We start from the raw sequence: 10,816 nt of genomic DNA on the forward strand, positions 1-10,816 counted from the left end.
AGCTTGCCCTAGGTTCAGTCTCTAATAATGGAGAAAGAAAAATAAAATCCCCAAAACTCCACTAAGCCCTGACCACAAACATCCCCTGATTGAGGACAAGGTGCTCTCTGGAGCTTAGCACATAGCAGACTTGTGTAAGGAAGTGTTGGATGGCTCCAGGCTGAGGATAACCTTCTAGAAAAGTGGAAGCATGATTCAGATGTTCCTTGGAGTTTAATGCCAGCTTAGAGATAACATTACTTTTCTCCAGAAACATGACAGGACAAAGGTGACGTCATTTTCCCCAACATGGGAAGGGAGGAGCAAGCAAACCACTCTGATTTCTGTTGTGTGACAAGATGCCAGCCCCCCTCCCCCCAAAAAAGCAGCTCAGGGAAGAGGGCTTATTTTAGCTCACTGTTCCAGGTTACAGCCCATCCCTGAGGGGAAGCAGAGAAGAGGGAGCTTGCAACGGCTGCTCACATCACACCCGCAGCCAAGAGCGCAGTGAGAACGAATGTGCGCATGCTTCGTGCTAGCCAACTCTCCGTCTGGAAAAGAGAATCCTGATGAAATAGTCCAATGATTAAGCCAGTGTGCTGGTCCCCACCTCGTCTGTCCGGGTGACCCTGCTGCTTCTGGAGCCTTTCTTGGAAGATGGGTACACCACAAAGATCCCACTCCTTTCTCTCCAAGGGAACAGGGATTTCCAAAGAAGAAAGGGATCTTGGCATCTATTGTATAGAAGATGGAGTCTGAGATACTAGAAGGCATGGGGATTGGCTGCCCAGGCCAGCGGCTGAGGGCCACTGGTGGACACCGAGTTGAGGTATGCGTTGAGGAGACACACGATCTAGCCCCACTAAGATCTGTCCTGTCTGAGCGTCTAGGGTCACTTGGTGGTGAGGTCTGATGTCACACCAGTGAGGCTCAAGCTACACTACCTTTCTAAAATGCCTACAACTTACCTGCCCTGGGCAGAGTGCTCAGAGACGGCAAGAAGGGACAGGGCCTGCCTTGATTTCAGAGGTCAGGATCCAGTGGAGGGGACAGACCACCTGCCGAGCACAAAAAGAGGGATGTGTACTCCACAAGTGCTTTGTCCCTAAGGCCATCTTGAGGGTCAGTGCTTTGTGAGAACTCACCAGCACTGATGAACTCACAGTCCCAGCTTATTCTGGTGAAAGGGAAGATTGAAATAGGCAAAAGCCAAGGGCGAATATAGGAGAGGTACATACAAGCGATGCCAGATGCGAGCTTTCATGGTCCTGTCCCAGAGGAGTCCGGTGTGATTCTCTCATCACTGATGTGTGACTGCATGTGCGAAGTTGGCCACATGAACCCTGACATTCCCAGGTTTGTTTTTTTTTTTTACTACAGGTTGGTCACAAGACCTTGGACACCCGTATGACTTGTGAATTATTCAGCTACAGGCCCCCTGGGGACGTTGACATTTGCTGCGTGAAACAAGGTCTCCACTGTTAGTTCTGTCAGCAGTGTAAAGTGTCTGGATGGCCCAAGGCTCCTGGTGAAGGTGGACACTCTTGGCAGGCAGGATGTTGCCAGGGTTTGGAGGCTATCTCCAGGGAGCTGGCTAAAAGCCAGGCCTTTTTATGGGCTGTGTCAGCCTTTCTTATCTGCGCACCAGTGTGCACCACAGACCTGGTGCCTGATTGGATATAGATGTACAAAGGGAAGGAGAGAGAGAGTCCAGAATGATCCTCCTCAGGCTTCCGGGTGGGTTGGATGGACATAGAGAAGGTGATGCCTCGCGGAGGCCTGGTTCGTAAAATAGCTTACAAATGGCCTATTTTATTCTCTTCTTATTTTATAGATCATGGGCATGAACACAATTAATATTTAAAAATGGACAACTGGGAGAAAATGGCACCCATCCTCCTTTTCTGACTTTCTGTCCCCAGAGGCATCTTGGTTATGGAATGAGTCAATGGCTATTTGAGACCTTGAGCTGCTCTGTCTGAGAGCGCCCATCCTTAAGTCCAAAGACAGAATTCCAGACACTGTATATAGACACTGTCCCCTGAAGGCAGCAGAGGCAATTCCTCATCCGTTCCATGTGATGGGACTTCCATACAACCAAGGACAGGAGCATCCAGTTCGTAGGAGAGAAGACACTCCTCCCATAGCGGTCCTGCTCAAGGAGGGGCTAGACCTGAGGAGCTTCCTACAGGGAAGCATGGCTTCCTACAGACTACCTCTTTCCAGGCAGCGACATCAGAAGTCAGGGTGCCCCCTTCAAACTGGTTTTGCTTAATAGGATACCAAAACATGCCACTGTATGTCACACTTGTTATATCCCACAGAGGGAGCAATGAGGAAGAGATCCAGGAGCCAGAATGGAGAATGTTGGGAGCTGCCCTCCCACTTGTGAAATACTTCATAACTGTTTACATCTTTTCATTTCAGAACAATTCTGATTAATGCATAGAAATGCTCTCCCTTGCAGGAAGCAGAGCTTCGTTCTCCCCCAGGCTGTATGGGCTCCACAGGGTCATTTGTTTCCAAGGAACACAATATGGAAAGTGAAAAACAGTGATTTCACAGTGGACAAACATAGTGAATGCTGTCTTATCCAAGGGTCACAGTTAACATGAGCTGAGGCGAAGTGTATTGGCAAGAAACCTCTGTGGGCTCTGCCCAACTCATCACCCGGCCTGGTGACAAGAAAACGTTAGACAAACCCAGACGGAACATCTTAGTCAGGGCTTCTATTGCTGTGATGAAACACCGTGACCAAGAGAAAGGAAGGAAAGGAAGGAAGAAGGAAGGAAAGGGTTTATTTTCGCTTAGAACGCCGAGGTCACGTGAGGGAAGTCAGGGCAGGAAGTCAAGGCAGGAACTTAGAGGCAGGAGCTGAAGCAGAAGCTGTGGAGGAGTGCTGCTTCCTGGCTTGCTCCTGATGGCTTGCTCAGCCTGATTTCTTGCACACCTGCCCACGATTGGCACCCTGTCAGGGCTGGGCACTCCCACATCAATCACTAATTTAAAACAATGTACCACAGGCTTGCCCAAAGGGCAATCTGGTGAGGGTTGAGGTTGTCTTTCGCCAAATGACTCCAGCTTGTGTCAAGCTGACATGAAACTAACCAGCACACTGAAGGGCATGCCATGCAGCACCTGAAAAGCTGTCTTCAAACAGATAAGGCCAAGGAAAGCAAAGAAAGATCGAGGAGCAGACAGGAAGGGGAAACCTGGACTGGATACTGGAGCAGACACACACACACACACACACACACACACACACAGAAAGAGACAGAGACAGACAGAGACAGAGAGAGAGATCAGAAGAAAACTTGTGGTTTAGCTACCAGCAATGGCTCATTAACAGCTCTGTTTTGACACTTGTAGGATGGGGAAATAAGATGTAAGCACACAGAGGAGTAGGAAACGGTGAGAAACAACACAATATCTCTTCAGCTTTTCTGTGAATTTAAAATGATTCCAAAATAAGATTTTCATTTTAAATTTAAAATGCACTCGGTGGGTGTTCTTATGGCCTCAGGGAAAGTTCTGTCCTTCCTAAAGGGAGTGTTTAGGCACAGTGTTTGTTTGGTTTGTTGACTGAACCTTGGCAGCTTCTGGCTTCAGGGGCAGGGAGCTGCCATCTTCTCTTCTCTGCCCTCCATCTTTTGTTTCTCATTTCTCCTGGAGTTTGTTTGCTGTACTGGGAGTGACTGTGGTAGTTGACTCTATTACACAGTTAAGTGTGTAGAGTTTTGACATCACCCAGACCTTCCTGTGAATGTCTCTAGCTTAGGTTGCTTTTGACAAGCATTTTGTCACGGTGTGTGTGTGTGTGTGTGTGTGTGTGTGTGTGTGCAAGAGACAGAGACAGAGAGAAGAAGAGGGAGAGGGAGGGAGTGAGGAAGAGAGAGAGAGAGCTAACCTCTTGGCCTTGAGATTTTGGCGACATGGTCATGTAGTTCTGTTGATGGTCCAATTGATTCAGGTCAGGTCTACAGGAAATGGTAGACATGAGTTTATGCGGCAAGAAGGCAAGATGAGATCAGGAAACCATGAGAATGAGAGAAGTGAGGGCCTCTGGAGCTACATTTAGTGAAGAAACTGGACAGTCAGGGTAGGATGTCGAGGTGACACTCCAAAACAGGCAAGCTATCTGCCTGCCTCGAGCAAGCTGCGACACGTGGAGGCTACCTGGAAGTCGGAATGCAACCAAGCAGGTAGACAGGAAGCAGCCACAGGACCTACCCTCCCCTGAACCTGTCACTGAGCAGAGCCAGTAACTTCCAGCTGATGAGATGCCCTCCCCTCGCCCATTCATCACTGTTCCCAGAATTGTCTAGAAGAAGCTAACAGAGCGTTCTGTGTGGTAGGGCCTCTCGAAATGGCACTGATTGAGGGAGCGCTGCAAAAACTGTCTTCGAGATTTTCTGGATGAGAGGCAATTTCAGTCGATGAGAACAATTGTCTCCACACTCCAGCTCAGAGGACGCATTAATGCGTACTTGAAACTTTCAAGGAGAAGCTGTTTGTCTGACAGGACTTTCAAACTACTTATGAGCCACTCCTTCCCCTCCCCCATCATGGAGCAGAGGAACAAGCCAAATAAATGAAAGAGGGAGTGTTTGGGATCAAAGACAAATAGACAGTTGTAAACTGATATTTCCATCCTCAATAGCTCTGAATTTGAGAAGGATATTTGACTACAATGTGTAATACCATTCTCATAAAAAGTAATTTCAAGAATTATTCTCCTCTGTGAAGCTAATTAGAGATGTTTATTGGAGACAAAAGGCATTAGGCCCTCTTTTTCACTGAAGAGGTTGAATTAGAAATGGAAGGGAACAGAAGTGTAACCGATTCTTCAAAGAAAGTGAGAACCAGTGGTTCCCAGAATAACCCAGGAGACCTGTGAAAAGTGAGGTAGGAAGGAGGGAGGAAAAGAGAACCCCTCCCCCACTCATACACACACATGTGCACACACACGCTCCTACACACACACACTCACACATACTCTTTTGCACACACTCATACACACACTCTCTCACACACAGGCTCTCAAGGGAAGAAACTTAGGCATTCATTAAAAATCACCCTTTAGGTAGCACTATTTTTAATTGTCTGCGAATGTGCCAGATTGATTTTCAGAGTGGTTGTACAAGTTTACATTCCCACCAGCAGTGGAGGAGGGTTCCCCTTTCTCCACAACTTCTCTAGCATGTGTTGTCACTTGAGTTTTTGATCTTAGCCATTCTGATGGGTGTAAGGTGAAATCTCAGGGTCATTTTGATTTGCATTTCCCTGATGACTAATGATGTTGAACATTTCTTTAAGTGTTTCTCTGCAATTCTATATTCCTCTATTGAGAATTCTCTGTTTAGCTCTGCACCCCATTTTTTAATTGTATTACTTCATTTGTTGCTTTTTAACTTCCTGAGTTCTTTATATATTCTGGATATTAGCCCTCTGTCAGATATAGGGTTGGTGAAGATCCTTTCCCAATCTGTAGGCAGTCATTTTGTCTTGATGACAGTGTCTTTTGCTTTACAGAAGCTTTTCAGTTTCATGAGGTTCCATTTATTGATTGTTGATCCTAGAGTAGTGCTACCTCAAGATCCAGCCATACCACTCCTAAGCATATATCCAAAAGGTGCTCAAGTACACAACAAGGACATTTATTCAACCATGTCCATAGCAGCTTTATTTGTAATAGCCAGAAGCTGGAAACAACTCAGATGTTCCTCAGTTGAGGAATGGATACAGAAATTGTGGTACATCTACACAATGGAATATTACTCAGCAATTAAAAACAAGGAAATCATGAAATTTGCAGGCAAATGGTGGGATCTAGAAAAGATCATCCTGAGTGAGGTATCCTAGAAGCAGAAAGACACACATGGTATACATTCACTTATAAGAGGATATTAGACATATAATATAGGATAATCATACTGAAATCTGTACACTTAAAGAAGCTAATCGAGAAGGAGGACTCTGGTTAAGATGCTCAATTCCCATTCAGAAAGTCAAATGAAATGAACATCAGAAGAGGAAGAAAACAGGGAACAGGACAGGAGCCTACCACAGAGGGCCTCTGAAAGAATCTACCCTCAAGGTATCAAAGCAGAGGCTGAGACTCACAGCCAAACTTTGGGCAGAGTGCAGAGAATCTTATGAAAGAAGGGGGAGATAGAAAGACCTGGAGGGAACAGGAGCTCTGCAAGGAGAGAAAAATAAAATCTGGGTCCAGGGATCTTTTCTGCAACTGATACTCCAACCAAGGACCATTCATGGAGATAACCTAGAACTCCTGCACAGATGTAGCCCATGGCAGTTCAGTGTCCAAGAGGGTTGCCTAGTAATGGGAACAGGGACTGTCTCTGACATGAACTGATTGGCCTGCTCTTAGATTACTTCCCCCTGAGGGGGGTGCAATCTTACCAGGCCACTGAGGAAGACAATGCAGCCAGTCCTGATGAGAGCTGATAAGCTAGGGTCAGATGGAAGGGGAGGAGACCTCCTCTATCAGTGGACTTAGGGAGGGGCATGGGTGGAGAAGAGGGAGGGAGAGTGGGATGGGGAGGGGCCTGGGAAAGGGCTACAGTTGGGATACAAAGTGAATAAATTGTAAAAATTATTTTTTTTTACTCACCCTTTAGACCATTCAGAATCTCAGAGTCAGAGCGGTTCACAAGATCAATAGGCCCTGGGCTGGCCATGTATTTCAGTTGGCTTGTATTTTGCCTCCTTGCTCAGCATGAAAAAGTCCTTGGCTTGATCCCCATTATCTCATAAAACAGGACGTCAAGGTACTCCTGTAATCCTAGAGCTCAGGAGGTAGAAACAGGAAAAGAGGGGATTTAAGTCATCCTTGACTATGTGATGGGTTTTAAGGCCAGCCTGGGTTACATAAATCCCTGCACTAAAAAAAAAAAAAAAGAAAGCCAACAGTTCCACAATTCTAAATTGCAGACAACAGCTTGGAACCCATCTCGATCAGTGGCGCTCAACCTTCCCAACCCTGTGGCCCTTTCATATAGTTTCTCATGTTGGGGTGATCCCCCAGCTATAAAACTATGTTCGTTGCTACTTCCTGAATGTGATTTTGCCTCGGTTGTGAACTATAACGTAAATATCCGGCATGCCGGATATCTGATACTCGACCACCGTGAAAGGGTCGTTTGACCCCTAAAGGGGTCTCAACCCACAGGCTTTAGAACCCTGATGTAGATCCTCAGAGGCTAGGAGTTCTCTGTTAACAGCCATCTTCTGACAGTCTTCTGATGATTCCCACTGAAGGTCTGAAGGACTTGATCCTCAAAGGCTGGACACCCCTTTTTGCTTCTATTGCCGAGGGCCGCACCTGGCAGGTGGCAGGCACTTAGGAAATGTTTGTTAAACAGCTGAGTGACTGGATGGACACAGCTGCTCACAGAGCCGGCCCTACGGTGCTGGAAAACGCTGGAGGAAAGCCCACCAGCAAAAGAGCCAGATTCTCACCTGGATCTTCATTAACTTGAGTTATATAACTCAAGTTATATAACTGAAAACACTTTTGGGTGTCTTGTTTTCAGAGCACATACCAGGAGAGGCAGTAAAGGTGGTTGGTCCGGGGGACAGAGTGATAGCTGGGGAACAGAGAGCTGCCAGCATGATAAGGGAGTATTATGGCCACATCATAGCCTGGTGTCTTTAATAGCAGAGTCAAAGTTACCCTTGTATTGAGACCGAGTACCTGCTATGTGCCAAGACTTTCTAGTCCTTTGACAGACCGTATCTTAACATCATTATTTACATATGAGTTTTGGGTTTTTTGAGACAGGTCTGACTGTCTTGAACTTGCAGCAATCATCCTGCCTCTGCCTGCTAAGTGCTAGGATTACAGGCATGCATCGCCATGCCTGGTCAGCCATTGTGTGATTGTGTGATTTAAAGTCAGCTGTAGGGTCAACACAATTAGTTTTCAATTTATTTATTTTAAATTTAAAATTTAAAAATAATTTAAATTTTAAATTATTTTTCACAATTATATATATATATATATATATATATATATATATATATATATTTTTTTTTTTTTTTTTTTTTAAGACAGGATTTCTTTGTGTTACAGCCCTGGCTGTCCTGGAAGTTACTCTGTAACCAGGCTAGCCTTAAGCTCAGAGATCCACCTGTCTATGCCTCTTGAGTGCTGGTGGTAAAGGCGTGTGCCATCGCTGCCTGGCTGAGAGTTTTTGTTTTCTTGTTTCTTACTGCTATGATGAGGTACTCTAATCAAAGCAGCTTACAGAGAGCTGTAGAGGGTGACCTGACTCCTGAAGACAGACTTTGCAGGTACAGAAACCTGCCTCAAATTCCCAGTGCCTTAACCGATCAGAGCCCTTGTGACTGGAGTAGGTGGTCAAATTGCATGTTCACTCCTGTACGGTGTTGGAAACGGGTCTGTCCTTGGTCAAGACCTGCCTGTAATTCTTGTTGGATGCCACCCGCATGCTGGGTGTTCTGGATGGTGCCCCGATGGAACTGCAAAACCGTGCCCTTCCCCTTCTGAAAGATGTCACTGCAACAGACAAAAGAGGAGACCTTCAAAGAGCCAGATGTGGCTGCCTGTGCCAGGAAGGGGAGGCGTGCAGAGTAAAGGCCCACTGAAAACAAATGTGAAAGGTGCAGAACTAAGGTGGAGAAATAAGCCAAGAAATCAGTTAAGGTCATTGTTGTTGGAAGTCCAGTCAACATGAACTGCCCGATGGCCTCCAAGTCAGCTCCACTGATCCCCAAGGGGAACTCCAGTTGCCTGACTTGCTTAGCCGACAATAGAGCTGAATCTCAAATTGCTCTTAAACTCAGCGTAACTGCTGATGACGTAATGTCTTTGTCTGGGAACTCATGCCCCGGCTCCGTATCCAGATGTCAGTCACGCTAAGGTGAAATGGCAAGGAAAGGAAGTTGGTGCGTATGAAGCCCTAAAGATGAGGGTTCATCGTGATGGTTCAACAGTGTGGGGCTGCTGTCATCCAGGCTGGGAAACTGTCCAGTGCAATGTTGGCTGTGACAGCCATCTCCAGCCACATCAGAGACATCTGGTTTGGAGCCCCAGAGGAAGAATTCATGCTGGTGGGTGTTACCTACGATGGCAGCTCTCACAGCGTCGCTCGTGATCTGCTTCATTTGCTCCCTGTTGTGATCAGGAACAAGGCCTGGAAGTTTGTAGAAGGCCTCCCTACTTAGAAGATGGGCTTTACAGCCAAGGAACGGGCAGAAGAAAGGGAAGCTGCTTTTGAATTTCTTTCCTCTGCTGACTAGACAATCACGTTGATGTCAACAATATTCCAAAGCTGGGGAATCGAAATACTGGCCTTGAGCCTTGTACCAAACAGTAATAATGTTTATAATATTATACTGTATTATTGAAGATGATTATGCTCAAATTTGCTTGTGACCAGCAACATAGTTTAAAGATTGTATGCTTTATAGTACAGATTTATGAAAGTCTATCGTGCTGTTAGTGCTGCAATCTCAATAAAAACATATTCAAGCGACGAGAAGAATAAAAGCAACTTAAGGGAGAAAAGACTTATTCTGCCCCACAATGCCAGGTTGTTGTTCATCATGGCATCAGGAGCGTGGGCAGCTGGTCCATTCACACCCGCAGTCGGGGAGCAGAGAGTGGTGCCTGCTGCTGTTCAGCTCTTCTCTCCACTTACACTGCCAGGGAATGGTGTTGCCCACAGTGGGCAGGCCTTTCCACCTCTGTTAATGCACTCAATATCTCCACATGAATGCTCAGAGGCCCATCTCCCTGGTGATCCTAGATTCTGTTAAGTTGACAACACAAACCATCATACAGAGGAGGCTGAAACTTGGAGAAATTAACAAACTTGACCATTTTTAAGGCTAAACTTATTTGATTTTCTACACTGTAGCAGTGGAGCACATTATTCTATTTTATTCTTAAATAGCAGAGAACCTCAAAGAAGCAATTAAGACCCAAAAAATGTGTCTGCAACTCAGAATTAATAAAAATTAAGATCTTAGTGTTTGCTTTTCCCCTATTAAAAACCCTCTACTAGATTTACAAAAATGTTCTCCATAAAGAATTAAAAATCTAAAAGTTAAAATTACTTCAAATCTTTCTATTCACTAAAAACATAATCACTGTTTAGTGAACATAATTTCAAATATCTTTTAAAGCATCTGAATATAACTATATAAATAGATGGATAAGTGAAAGGATAAATAGCTGGAGAGACAAAAGCTATCACAAAACAGGATTAATCTATATGTGACATTTTAAAACAGTAATCAAACTTAATTTTACTTCAGTTTAATAGAAATAACTGACGGGAAATAGAAGTCACTGAATTTCAAACAGGTGTTTCTTTTCTTAAGAGACCGTGTTTCTCAAAAGAGCCTTATATATCCAAAGAGTAAAAAACTCTTCGGGGGCTAGCCTGGGGTAGGGGTGGGGCACACCTGCACTCTCCAGCTAAGGCAGAGGAATACTGCAAGCTTGAGCTTGTCAGGGCTACCTAGCAGGACCCTGTCTGAAACAACAGAAGGCAGACAGGCAGGCAGACATAGACAGATGACAGGGAGAGGATATATAGAAGATACATAGATGATTGGCATTTGACAGGGATTTTTTTTTTTTAATTAGGGAGTTGGCTCAGTTGGTTAAGTATTTGCCTTTCAAGCATGAGGCCCTGAGTGCAAATCCCAAGCACCCATGTACAAAACCGGGTCTGAGGTCGCCATCTTGTAATCTCTCACAGCAAGATGCGAGGTAGGCCTAGCCTATTTGGTGAAGTTCCAGCCCAATGAGAGACTTTGTCCCAAGGAATGACAGCTGAGGTTA

At 45.3% G+C, this 10,816-nt stretch overlaps 1 pseudogene; it reads left to right on the forward strand.

Annotated features, from left to right (window-relative positions):
• The first annotated feature begins 751 nt into the window (after window positions 1–751).
• On the forward strand, window positions 752–9,341 carry LOC129666084 (malate dehydrogenase, cytoplasmic-like; annotated as a pseudogene).
• Window positions 9,342–10,816: the final 1,475 nt, after the last annotated feature.

This window comes from Psammomys obesus, unplaced genomic scaffold (assembly GCF_907164565.1).
Source record: "Psammomys obesus unplaced genomic scaffold, mPsaObe1.curated_primary_1811, whole genome shotgun sequence".
Lineage (NCBI taxonomy): Eukaryota > Metazoa > Chordata > Mammalia > Rodentia > Muridae > Psammomys > Psammomys obesus.